The 14,282-nt window shown below is 42.6% G+C and overlaps 1 long non-coding RNA gene across 1 annotated transcript; it reads right to left on the minus strand.

Annotated features, from left to right (window-relative positions):
• Window positions 1-424: 424 nt before the first annotated feature.
• On the minus strand, window positions 425-10,467 carry LOC129524044 (uncharacterized). The gene is made up of 3 exons (XR_008667691.2): window positions 10,355-10,467; window positions 730-877; window positions 425-546 (listed from the first exon to the last, which is right to left on the minus strand). It is a non-coding gene; the product is annotated as an uncharacterized lncRNA (long non-coding RNA).
• Between the last annotated feature and the right edge of the window lie 3,815 nt (window positions 10,468-14,282).

The raw sequence follows: 14,282 nt of genomic DNA on the forward strand, positions 1-14,282 counted from the left end.
AAAAAAAAAATTATTCTGATATGGTGGCAAGTACCTGTACTTCTAGCTACTCAGGAGACCAAGGTGGGAGGATCACTTGAGTCCAGAGTCCAGGAGGTCAAGTCTGCAATGAGCCATGATTTCACCACTGCACTCCAGCCTGGGTGACAGAATGAGACCCTGTCTCAAAAAAAAAAGATAGTCTTAATTTACTCTTAGCTATTTCTGTTGTTTCCAACTATTCCCAAATAGATAATGCTGGTAGAAACCTTTTCATGACTATAGTTTTTCTGGTCTGCTAGATTGCTTTTTGGATGATGCCTAGGAGAAGGATTTTGAGGCTGCAGGACATGAATGCTCTTATGCCTCTTGGCTATGTGCACAAACACTTACCAAAGGCTCTAGCACCTAGTAGGTGCTCAATAAATGCTTGTTGAATCCCAATAGGCATGCTGGTTTCCAAATGACCATGCTGACAGCAGTATTTGAGGTGTGTTTGTTTTCCTCTTCAACAACTGGATTGGTTTGGGCAGGTTGTTTAACATTTTTAAGCTTCAGTTTCCTCAGCTGTAAAAAGAGTAATCACAGTCTAATTTTATTGTGAACTTCCCATCCCTTCTCTCTGGAACATCAGGGAAATACCTTGGCCAAACATGGCAGAGGAAGGTCCCTCTCTGCTTAGTCCCACTCAGACCCTGTCCAGTGCCCCTGGTTTTGCATTGCCCACACAACATCCCCTTTGTCCTTTACCTTCATTTCCTGGCGTCGTTGCTCTAAATCCTAATGGCAAAGTTCTCACAACACAGTCACTGCCTGCTTTGCCTCCATACAGCCAGAGTTGACACGGACTCATCTCTCTGTTCTGCTCTGTGGTAGATGAGGAGGGCTGGATGTTGCTCTGGATGGGTGGGATGGAATGGAAGCATATTCCAGTTCAGGGAGAACCTAATTGGACTGAGGGACCAGGACCTTCAAAGGACCTCTTCAACATGTAGAAGCCAGGACTCTATACCACTTGCTGCACTGCATTATCAAACATCTTCCTCTGCACTTACTAGCCTGAGAGTTTGTTCACGTGAATGATGCTCTTTTAATGGTTCCCATAAACCTTTTTTTATTTTATTAGAAAAATATATTTTTTAAATATATATATATATATAGGATAAAAAGTCATCTAGTACTACCAGGTTTTTTTGTTTGTTTGTTTTTCATTTTGCTTTGTTTCTTTGAGACAGAGTCTCACTCTGTTGCCCAGGTTGGAGTGCAGTGGCGTGATCTCGGCTTACTGCAGCCTCCACCTTCCAGGTTCAAGCGATTCTCCTACCTCAGCCTCCCAAGTAGCTGGGATTACAGGCGCGTGCCACCATGCCTGGCTAATTTTTGTATTTTTTGTAGAGATGGGGTTTTGCCATGTTGGCTAAGCTGGTCTCGAGCTCCTGACCTCAGGTGATCTGCCTGTCTCAGCGTCCGAAAGTGCTGGAATTACAGGTATGAGCCACCACACCCAGCTGTACTACCAGGTTTTTAACAAAAATTGCAACTATATCCATCCTTCCTTATTCTCGACTGCTGCTTCTCTGAAGCAGCCGCTCTGAACTCTTTTAACCATTGTTTCCCTAACAGTTGCCTCTAAATTTCTAAATAAGCTTTTAAGAAATATAGAATGTCTTGGATCTGGTTCTCAGCAAGGCCAGTATTATTTGTTAGGAAGAAAACAAATTTATTAGAGGATTTTAAGTAGCTTACAGTATTTTGGACATTCTGAAAAAAAAAAAAAAAAGATTTGAAGCTGAACTTCCAGAAATAATGCCCCAAGTCATGCCACATATTAGCCTGGCAGGGAAACTACAGCTACTGATACCAAACCCACAACGCCAGGTCATCCTTAGATGGAGCCCAGAGGTATCTCAATCAATGTCTGTGTGGGAGCCCTATCAAGGTATATGTCTATGTAATACACAGGTAAACTCAAAGTCTTATGGCACAATGCCCTATAGCATCCCTTCAAATTACTTCTGCCACCTCCTGTGCCAGCCTCTCACCCAGTGCATTTCCTTTTCTTTCTTTCTTTTTTCTTTTCTTGAGACAGGGTTTTGCTTTGTCACCCAGGCTGGAGTGCATTGGCACAATCACAGCTCACTGCAGCCTTGACCTCCCAGGCTCAAGTGATCCTCCCACCTCAGCCTCCCCTGTAGCAGGGATTACAGGCATGTGCCACGATGCCCAGCTAATTAAAACAAATTTTTTTTTGTACAGACAGGGATCTCACTATTTTGCACAGGCTGGACTCGAACTCCTGGGCTCAAGAAATCTTCCTGCCTCTGCCTCCCAAAGTGCTGGGATTACAGGCATGAGCCACCACACCCAGCCACATTTTCTTTTCTTGCTCACTTTTCCGAAGTGTGTATGTATATTGGTATTACCTAGCTGTAAGCTGAAATGTGACATGCAAAGAATTATTACCTTCTCACAAAGAGCTTTACAAGCCAGGGTGTGGCTTATATACTGTCTACTTTTAATGTATTAATCATTGTAATTTTAAATTGCTGGTCAGATAATGCCAACCTTGTTGTACCTAAGTCTGGTTCTGATGCTCATTCTGTATACTCAAACTGTGGGGGGGGGGGGGGGGGGTTGTTTGTTTGTTTGTTTTTTGTTTTGTTTTGCCTTTTCGTGTGCCTTGCAATTTTTTGTTGAAAGTGGACATGCTATACTGGGTTAAAAAAAAAAAAAAAAAACCTGCTGTAAGTCGATCTTTAGTGGTATGGTGGTAAGGTGTGGAGGGAGGGGAAGCACTCTATGGTCCCATGAACAGGTCTCAGTCTTTTAGGAAGCTTGTACCTCTGGACTGTGCACTTCAAGTGTGCTTCTCACTTTTCCCCCCTTAGGAGGAATGGGATGGCTAGAGGGAGCTAGAGTTGGGTATTTCCCTTTCCCAGGTCACTTAGGCTCTGGTGCAAGAGGTTCTCCTGAGAGCAGACCTTGTGAAGAACAGAGTGCTCTGACATATTTCACCATGGTTTCTTTTCTCTTCCCCTTCTGGAAGCATGAGGCGATTTTTTTTTCCTTTGATCTTCACTCTGAGAACACCTTAGAGCCACCGGAGTTAAAACTCACAAAAGTGGGAGTGCTCCCCTCTAAGACTGGTCACCTCCCTGAAGCTTTTTACTCTCGACTTGTCCACTCTGAGTCTCCAGCAATTCGTTACTTACACTTCAGGTTTCTCTACTTGTTTCTGCAGAAGTTTCTGCTCATGGGTTTCCCCTGGAGTAAGCTGTGGTTCTCTGTACCTGCCTGTCTGTCTCTCCAAGCAATATGACCTGTGACTTTAATCCTCTGATGGACCCAAGAAGAGTTGCTGAATTGTAGTTTGTTCAGCTTTTTACTTGTTAGGACAGAGTGATGACTTCCAAGCTCCTTACACGCTGGACTGGAAACGGGAGTCTTCTCCTAATGGTTTTGAATGTTCTAAAATATTTCTCTGCCAGGTGATGATGAATAAAGCTAAATAAACCCTAGGCAACCTGGTGGATTCATTTTAGATGTGTTTACTATGCTTTCTTTGAGACTACCTGAAAGATTAGAAATAACATGGGCTTTGGACTTGGACAGACCTGGTTTGGAAACTTGATGTGACTAATATCTCCCTGTGTGACTCTGGATATGTTATTTAATAATCTCTCTGAGCCTCAGTTTTCTAGTATGTCAAATGGAAATTGGATTATACTCCCTATGGAATTGCTATAATTACTGATGAGTCTCTTCTACCCTTTTGTTTCCTTAAATTTCTTTTATGCTTTACTATTCTAGGTCACTTCTAGTTACCGTCTTTCCTGCTTCTTCTTTCTTCCATGTTAAGCCTTCAATGTCATTATTGTCTGCATGTAAGGATATAATCTACAGGTCGATGCTTTAAATCATGTTCTTAGGCAAAATAAGCATCCAGGAAACTCTGGCATAAGCTTAGATCTGGTTGAAATTTACAAATTGGTGACTTCTCTGTATCCAACCCATTTTCTTTTCTGAATCACTGGAGTAATGTGATGCTCCCTTTATTTTCCATTGGTACAAATTAAATGATGTTAAGTAGCATCTGGATTTCAATGTCCACATCAGTGTTGAGTGTATTTTTGAGGATGGAGTTGGGTTTGGTTATACAAATTCCACAGCTTCTTTCCCCCCAAGGCTTGCTAAGTGAAGTGCTTAGACTCTTGGAGGTTCCTCATTAGGGAGACTCCAGGACACACCCAGATGAGTACATTTAGTTTGTTTCTAGCAAACCTTCCTTGTTAGATGAGCTAAAAGGTCAACTATTTATTAAGGTGGAGCAACAATGAGGTGAGCCCTGGCTGAGTCATGGGCTGGGAGTTAGAACACTTTGAAGCTGGTAATGGTTAGGCTCAAAGTCAGTTGTATTTCTTCCTGTTACTGTTCCAAAGGCATGAGGAGGAGATGAGAACCAACAGGAAAAACAGCAAATGATGGGGAAGAAGACAAAAGGTAAGGAGGAAAGAAAGACAAGAAGGAAACCTGAAAGTTACAGAGGACTCATTGGATATCAGGAACTGCCTTATGCATTTCACATTGTTCTCTCATTTTCTCCTTAAAGCCACCCTGTAGAGTAGCTATTACTACATCTATTTCCAGGTGGAAGTAAATATGTATCAGAAAGATTGGTCAGGTGTGGTGGTTCATGCCTGTAATCCCAGCACTTTGGGAGGCCGAGGTAGGTGGATCCCTTGAGGACAGGAGTTTGAGATCAACCTGGCCAATGTAGTGAAACCCTGTCTCTACTAAAAATAGAAAAAAAAATTAGCCAGGCATTGTGGCACATGCATGTAATCCCAGCTACTCAAGAGGCTGAGGCAGGAGACTCACTTGAACCCAGGAGTTGGAGGTTGCAGTGAGTTGAAATTGTACCACTGCCCTCTAGCCTGGGCAACAGAGTGAAACTCCATCTCAAAAAAAAAAAAAAAAAACGAAAAGAAAGATTAAGAAATCACCACCTTCAGTCACTTAACAGGTAAGTAATGGAGCTAGGACTGGGATTCAGGTTGTTGGAATCCAACCCCAAAGACTTCTTCCTTGCATTCTTCCTTATTTTCAGCCAAGCTGTTTGTCTAATATCTGCTTTGTGTCACATACTGTGTGATAGGTGCAGTGATATAATTTCGAAGATGCCACTCTCAACTCCCAACATGACATGTTAACAGTCTGGTAGGTGACTCTAACACTGAAATAGTTTCCACATGGAGCGTCGAGTGCCTTAGGTATGTATGAGGGACAATGGAGATTTTCAGGGAGGAGTAATCAGTGCTGGCTGGGGAAGTGGGTCTGCAAAGAGATGAGTGTGGGGAGGTCTCCCAGGTGGAGGCAGCAGGATATGCAACTCATTAGGGCATAAATCATTATGCACGTCATCATGGTGGGAACACAAGGAGTGAGAAGAGGAGCAGTCAGAGGGGAAGTCTGGAGTCTGACCATGGCGGGCCTTGTGTGCCAGACCAGTGAGTTTAGGCTTCATGATGAGGGTGATAAGGAAATGCCTTAAGAGATGAATAACTTGATGAAAGCCATCATTTAGACAGGCTCCTCTGGCAGCATTGCGGAGCATGGGCTGGAAGGAATTGAGAGCCTATGAGTCCAGGTGATACCAGGGTAGGTCCCCAAACGCTGGTGGGACTTCAACCCCAGCCAGTGTCCAGGATCTTGACACCATCATGAGAAGAAAGTCAAAGATAAGTCAGAAAATAGTGAAAGTATGGAAATTTATTGCAAGTGAAAAGTATATACTCAAGAAAGGGGAGTGCAGGCATACTCAAGAGAGAGTCGCACATAAAGGAGTTTGGGACTGCTACCTTTATGGGTTTCTTTAACCAAGGTATGGAATAGTCATGAAAATTCCTGGAAAAAGATGGAGATTTCTTGGAACTATGGTGCCATGCCACGCATTTTTACACCACATATGCATGTTCCCAAAACTCTCTTGGCACTGGTGGGTGTGTAATTGAGTATGTTAATGAGCATATAATGAGGATCTAAGTGAAACCTAGGTCGAATCCAGCACCATGTTGGGTCCAGTTGGTCTTAGCCCGCTTGGTCCACACAGGTGTTTCAGGGTCTTAAGCCCATAGCCTCTAGTCATGTGAAACTGCTATCTGGAGTTTTTATTCCCCTGTGATGCTGCTATATCATTCCTGTCTGATAAGGGGAGTTCTGAAGCTTGGATGAAACTTCATAGTTGTCCCAAAAAGACAGGGATCAGGCCTTTGTAAACCACATGGGTTCAAGTTCAAAAGGAAAGAAAGAAACTTCAGGTGAGCTTGAGAGACCCCAATTAACTGCAAGGTTCAACACATGACAGATAACAGGCCCTGAAGGAATCAAAGTATTTTACCTCAAAATATATTTCTTTGACATATTCTGAAATGGCCCCACAAAGCTGTCTCTTGTGAGGGAAATTTGCATTCCATAGAGAATCTCCTTCCCTTAATAGGAATTTTCCCAGAGAGTCTAAGATTTTTTAGGGTCTGATAATAAACATTCACCATTTATTCGCTCTGAAGCCTGCTACCTGGATGTTTCATGTACATGACAAGAACTTTGGCTTCCATAGCCCCCTAATCTAAACTCAGTCATTTCTGGCGAGGCACAGTGGCTCACGCCTGTAATCCCAGCACTTTGGGATGTGAAAGTGGGTGGATCACTTGAGGCCAGGAGTTCGAGACTGGCCTGGCCAACATGGTGAAACTCCATCTCTACTAAAAATACAAAAATTAGCCAGGTGTGGTGGCACATACCTATAATCCCAGCTACTTGGGAGGCTGAGGCATGAGAACTGCTTGAACCCAGGTGGTGGAGGTTGCAATGAGCCAGGATCGTGCCACTGCACTCCAGCCTGGGTGACAGAGCAAGAGTCCATCTCAATAAATACATAAATAAATAAACACAAGCATTTCTTTATGATGAACTCAACTTTTCATGCAAAGCTTAACTCTTTCACCCATTTGCCAATCAGGAAATCTTTGAATCCATCTATGACCTGGAAGCCCCCATTCCCCTCCATTTTGAGATGTCCCAAACCAATATATACCTTGCAAGTATTGATTTGTGTCTTGTATTGGAATTTCTGTCTCACTTAAAAGTATAAAACCAAGCTGTAACCCAACAACCTTGGGCACATGTTCTTGGGACCTCCTGAGGCCATGTCACAGGCCATGGTCCTCAAACTTGACAAAATAAACCTCTAAATTGATTGATACCTGCTCAGATACTTTTTGGTATACACTTAAAAGAAGAAAAGTTGTAGAGAAAGAGGAAGGGAGGAGACTGTGGTCATGGATGTGTTGGAGTTTAAGGTTTTAGAAGCAGAGACATTCCTCATGATGAAGGGGCTACTATGACCATGGGAGTAGGTTTCAGGGAGAAGAAAGTTGGAGTTCATTGCCATTGAGTTAAAGCATTAAGAGGCTAGGGTATTAGTTGTGTTGCCCATGCAGATATTAAATTTACTTAAGATGGTAGTAGATGCTAAGGTGGGAAGAAAGACTCAACCAGGTGTTAAAGTGCACAATGAATGTAGAAGTACAATGCTCACTTTGGTAGAATATTAATGAGAAAAGTAAAAGGAGGAGTAATAAAATGGCTGGAACCTAAAAAAATAAGTGATTTTGTATGAGGAGGTAAAAATAATGTCCTAATAAAATTATTAGGGAGTTGAGAGAATGCAAACACCACCACTAGTGTCCATATGAGAGAATGAGTGGCTTCCATTAAAAATAGTTCTAAGGAGGCCAGGTGTGGTGACTCATGCCTGTAATTCTAGCACTTTGGGAGGCCAAGGTAAGAGGATTACTTGAGCCCAGGGATTTGAGACCAGCCTGGGCAATACAGTGAAATCCTGTCTCTACAAAAAATAGAAAAATTAGCCAGGTATGGTGGCATGAGCCTGTAGTTCCAGCTACTTGGGAGGCTGAGGTGGGAGAATCGTTTGAGCCTGGGAGGCAGAGGTTGCAGTGAGCTGAGATTGCACCACTTCACTCCAGCCTGAATGTCAGAGTGAGACCCAGTCTCAAAAAATAAAATAAAATAAAATTAAAATAAAACAGTTCCAAGGAATCGATATCCTTAGGGAAGAGACAGGATTCAAAAAGTCATGGGAGTAGAGAGAAAATTCCAGAAAGATAATGTCCTCTTGGAGGTTATTTATAGTGAATATGGTATTTTCTCTTCTGTTTCATTGACTGTTTTTCTATTATCGTATCATTAATATGCTGTTTAAATTATCATAGCTTTATAATAAAATTAAATTTCTGGTCTTTCAAGTACAATTTTGTTGTTCTTATCCTTCCCCTACCCTCAATTTCTTAGCTATTTTCACTTAATAAAATTATTTCACTGTTATTCTGATAAGAAATTGCATTAAACGTGTACTTTTACTTGGGTATAACTGACACCCTTATCCTTTGTTGTAGGTCAACTTCCCTGGGAAGCCTACTCAGAAGGAGATTTGTATAAGTAGATTTATTAGGAAGAATCCTTGGGATTAATATGTGGGAAGAAGGAGATGGGATTAGACAGAGGAAGCGTTGAACTGTAATGAAGTCATAACAAAGCAGTTGATCCCAGGGAGATAGAGTTCTAGTGCTAAAATGGAACTTCATAGTTGCCCCAAACTGAGGCAAGGGGACCAGACCCTTGTAAAAACTTCCTTCCCCTCATTGATCAGTCTCACTAGAGGTGAACTACCCAGCAAGAAGAGGCCTTAAGCTTAAGAGAGGTGGCTTTCATTGAGGGAGATTCCTGGAGAACAAACGAGCTATAAGCCATTGGCAGCCAACACTCTCAGCAGCAAAGGGAATGATGCCTTGGTCTCGTTCCAAGTGGGGAATCTCAGTAGCACATCACAGCATCCACTACACCCATTTAAGTCTCTTCATGAGTATATTGTGTCTCTTGTTCATTCAAATCTGTTTTTTTCTGAAGATTTTCAAAGATTCAGATGGTTACAAAAGCAATCTCCTGAGGGGTTCCTCTTTCCCACTGAACAGACAAAACCAATTCACTAAGACTGTGGTGTTGCAGTACAGAAGAAGTGTAATTAAAGCAAAGCCAGCCAAGTAGAAGGACAGAAATTGTATTATTACTCAAATCAGCCTCCCAGAGAACTCAGAGGCTAGGGTATTTATGGATAATTTGGTGGGCAGGGGGCTAGGGAATGAGTGCCACTAACTGGCTGGGGATGAAATCATAGGGGGGCTGAAAAGAGTCCCTGTGCACTGATTCTGCCTCTGGATGGAGGCCTTGGGACCAGTTGAGTCATGATTCACAGGTCCAGGTGGGGCCAGTTGGTTACCAGAAACCAAAAGTCTGAAAAACATCTCAAAAGACCAATCTTAGGTTCTACAATACTGATGTTACCTATAAGAGCACTTTGGGAAGTCACACATCTTGTGACCTCTAGCCACATGACTCCTTAGCAGTAAGGGATTATAGACACTATGCCTACATTTTAGCAGAATTCAGCTCCCCAATAATCCTAATCTTGTGGTCTTTCGTTAGTTTTATAAAGGCAGCTTCAGTCCCTGAGCAAGGAGGGGGTTAGTTTTAGGGAGAGACTGTTATCATCATTGCCTTCAAGTTAAACTGTAAACTAAATTCCTCCCATGATTAGCTTGGCCTATAACCAGGAATGACCAGGGACAGCCAGCCTGTGCAGCCAGAAGCAAGATGGAATCAGTCATCTTCTCACCGCCATAGTTTTTGCAAAGGTGGTTTCGCAAAGACTTACATAGGTTTTCCAGACAATCTCTACCACACTGCTTATTAAATTTATTATAGATTGTTTTGTATGTTGTATAGGCATGGTGAATAAGACATTTTTTCCTTTATATGTTCTAACTGGTTATTCCTAGTGTGTAAAAACAGTATATAGGTTACTATGTTCACTTATTTATTTACCTTTTTAGCTTTAGTGAGGTATAATTGACATACAATCAGCTGCACATATTTAAAGCATGTACTTGGATGAATTTTGACATATATATATATTTATAAGAATATCACCACAATCAAAATAACCAACATATTCATCATCCCCAAAAACTTTCTTATGTCTCTTTGTCATCCATCTCTCTCTGGCACCAGCCCCTGACCCAAGGTAACCATTAATTTGCCTTCTGGCCAATTAGTTTACATTTTCTAGGACTTTTTTAGTGATGGAGTCATACAGTATGTATGATTTTTTTGTCTGTCTTTTTGTCTGTCTTCTCAGCATAATTATTTTGAGATTCACCCATGTTGCTTCATGTAGCAGGAGTTCATTCCTTTTTATTGCTGTGTAGTATCATGTGAGTATCATAGCATATCCACTTACCTGCTGATGGACATTTGCTTGTTGTTTCCAGCTTTAGGCAATTACAAATAAAGATGACATTAATATTCATGTACAAGTCTTTGTGTAGACATATGATTTCTTTTTTCTTGGGGAAATACCTACAAGTGGAATGTCTAGGTCATATGAGAGGAATGTGTTTAATGTTTCAAATGTTTTCAAAACAATTGCATCATTTTACATTCCTACCAGCAGTACAGAGTTCCAGTTCTTCCATATCCTCTGCCAATGTTCAGTGTGGTGAAACTTTCAAATTTTAGCCATTCTAGTGAATACTGCATTAGTATACTATATTAGTCCACTTTCACACTGCTGATAAAGACACACTCAAGACTGGAAAGAAAAAGAGGTTTAACAGAGTTACAGTTCCACAAGGCTGCGGAGGCCTCATGATCATGGCAAAAGGCAAGGAGGAGCAAGTCACATCTTACATGGATGGTGGCAGGCAAAGAGAGAGCTTGTGCAGGGCAACTCCCATTTTTAAAACCATCAGTTCTCGTGAGACTCATTCACTATCACAAGAAAAGCACAGGAAAGACCTGCCCCCATAATTCAATCACCTCCCATCGGGCTCCTCCCATGACATGTGGGAATTGTGGGAGTTATAATTCAGGATGAGATTTGGGTGGGGACACAGCCAAACCATATCATTCCACCCATGGCCCCACCCAAATCTCATGTCCTCACATTTCAAAACTAATCATGCCTTCCCAACAGTCCCCCAAAGTCTTAACTCATTTTAGCATTAACTCAAAAGTCCACAGTCCAACCCCTTATCTGAGACAAGGCAAGTCCCTTCCACCTATAAGCCTGTGTACTAGTCCATTTTCATGCTGCTGATAAAGACATACCCAAGACTGGGAAGAAAAAGAGGTTTAATTGGACTTACAGTTCCACATGGCTGGGGAGGCCTCAGAATCATGGCAGGAGGCAAAAGGCACTTCTTACATGGTGGCAACAAGAGAAAATGAGGGAGATGCGGAAGCAGAAACCCTGGATAAAACCATCAGATCTCATGAAACTTCTTCACTACCTTGAGAACAGTATCGGGAAAACCGCTCCCATGATTCAAACTATCTCCCACCATGTCCCTCCCACATGTGGGAATTACGGAAATACAATTCAAGAGATTTGTGTGGGGACACAGCCAAGCCATATCAGCCTGTAAAATCAAAAGCAAGTTAGTTACTTCCTAGATATAATGGGGGTACAGGCATTAGGTAAGTACAGCTGTTCCAAAGGAGAGAAATTAGTGAAAACAGAGGGACTACAGGCCCCATGCAAGTCTGAAATCCAGTACGGCAGTCAAATCTTGAAGCTCCAAAATTAACTCCTTTGACTCCAGGCCTTGCATTCGAGCCACACAGATGCAAGAGGCGGGTTCCCATGGTCTTGGGCAGCTCTGCTCCTGTAGCTTTGCAGACTACAGCATCCCTCCCAGCTGCTTTCACAAGATGATGTTGAGTGTCTGCAGCTTTTCCTGCAGCTGCAGCCTTTCCTGGCACACAGTGCAAGCTGTCAGTGGATCTATCATTCTGGGGACTGGAGGACCATGGCCCTCTTCTCATAGCTCCACTAGGCCATGCCCCTCTTCTCATAGCTACACTAGGCCATGCCCCATTAGGGACTCTGTGTGGGGGCTCCGACCCCACATTTTCCTCTGCACTGCCCTAGCAGAGGTTCTCCATGAGAGCCCCACCCCTGCAGCAGACTTCTGCCTGGACATCCAGGTGTTTCCATACATCCTCTGAAATCTAGGCAGAGGTTCCCAAACCTCAATTCTTGACTTCTGTGAACCCACAGGCTCAACATCACGTGCAAGCTGCCAAGGCTTGAGGCTTGCACCCTCTGAAGCTGTGGCCTAAGCTGCACCTCAGCCATTTTTAGTAACAGCTGGAGTGGCTGGGATGCAGGGCACCAAGTACCTAGACTGCACACAGCATGGAGACCCTGAGCCTGACCCACAAAACCATATTTTCCTCCTAGGCCTCTGGGCCTGTGATGGGAGGGGCTGCCATGAAGACCTCTGACACTGGAGACATTTTCCCCATTGTCTTGTCTTAACATTCAGCTCCTCATTACTTTTGCAAATTTATGCAGCCAGCTTGAATTTCTCCTCATAAAATGGGATTTTCTTTTCTATCACATTGTCGAGCTGCAAATTTTCCAAACATTTATGCTGTGTTTCTCTTTTAAAACTGACTGCTCTTAGCAGCACCCAAGTCATCTTTTGAATGCTTTGCTGCTTAGAAATTTCTTCCACCAGATACCCTAAATCATCTTTCTCAAATTTAAAGTTCCACAAATCTCTAGGGCAGGGGCAAAATTCTGCCAGTCTCTTGGTTAAAACATAACAAGAGTCACCTTTGCTCCAGTTCTCAACAAGTTCCTCATCTCCATCTGAGACCATCTCAGCCTGGACCTTATCATTCATATTACTGTCAGCATTTTTGTCAAAGCCATTCAACAAGTCTCTTAGAAGTTCCAAACTTTCCCACATTTTCTTGTCTTCTTCTGAGCCCTCTAAACTGTTCCAACCTCTGCCTGTTACCCAGTTCCAAAGTTGCTTCCACATTTTTGGGTATCTTTCGGCAGTGCCCTACTCAATTGGTACCAATTTACTGTATTAGTCCGTTTTCGTGCTGCTGATAAAGACATACTCTAGACTGGAAAGAAAAAGAGGTTTAATGGACTTACATTCCACATGGGCTGGAGAGGTCTCACAATCATGGCAGAAGGCAAGGAGAAGGAAGTCACATCTTACACGGATGGTGCCAGGCAAAGAGAGAGCTTGAGCTTGTGCAGGGAAACTCCCATTTTTAAAACCATGAGATCTCGTGAGACTCATTCACTATCATGAGAACAGTGCAGTAAAGACCCTATCCCATAATTAAATCACCTCCCACTGGGTTCCTCCCATAACACATGGGAATTGTGGGAGTCACAATTCAAGATGAGATTTGCATGGTGACACAGCCAAACCATATCACCTACCCTACTTAAACATGCTCAGAACACTTTCAGTATCCAAAAAATTATATGAGATAGTCAACACTTTATTATAAAATAGGCTTTGTGTTAGATGATTTGGCTCAGCATCACAAGAGAGTATCATTCCGTATATCACTTGCCTGGGAAAAGACCAAAATTCAAAATTCAAAAAGTGTGGTTTCTACTGAATGTGCCTCGTTTTTGCACCATCGTAGAGTAAAAAAATTGTAAATTGAACCATTGTAAGTTGGGGACTGTCTGTGTAAATGCTAGGTCAAGACTGGAAGTGAACTAAAATGAAAGTAGTTGCTTTAGGTGAGTGGGTTTATAGCTGATTTTTTTCTCTTCTTCTTTCTTTTCCCTTCCCCTTCCTATCCTGAAACAATTTAGCCCTAAAGCCATTAGGAGGGGCAGAGTAAGGTAGGTGGGACAAGGTGGGTGTGGGGATGGGGGCACCAGAGCAGAATTCAGAGCCCAGCAGGCAAGAAGTGCATGCATGTTTGGCACAGGGTGCCTAAAAGGAAAGAAAAAACAATTCAGTTTTTCTCTATCCTCAACACTTCTGACAACAAATATATGGGTTTTTTCCATGCCAAGCAGTTCTCCAATTTTCAGCAAAGACACCAACTGAGCATCCTTCAATTTTGACACTAATTTTCTGGAGTTAACATCTGCTGTGGTTTATTCATCCCCACCAAAACTCACGTTGAAATTTGATCCCAAATATGGTGGTGTTTGGTATATTAGGAGATGTTTGGTTCATCCTCATAAATAGATCATAGCCTTTCCTGGGGGTGGGGAGTGGGTGAGTTTTCACTCTGTTAGTTCTGTGAAAGCTGGTTGTTAAAGAGAGCCTGGCACCTTCTGCCTCTCTCCTGCTTCCTCTCTCACCATGTGATCTCTGCACACGCCGGCTCCC

Source organism: Gorilla gorilla, chromosome 7 (assembly GCF_029281585.2).
Source record: "Gorilla gorilla gorilla isolate KB3781 chromosome 7, NHGRI_mGorGor1-v2.1_pri, whole genome shotgun sequence".
In the NCBI taxonomy this organism is placed as follows: Eukaryota; Metazoa; Chordata; class Mammalia; order Primates; family Hominidae; genus Gorilla; species Gorilla gorilla.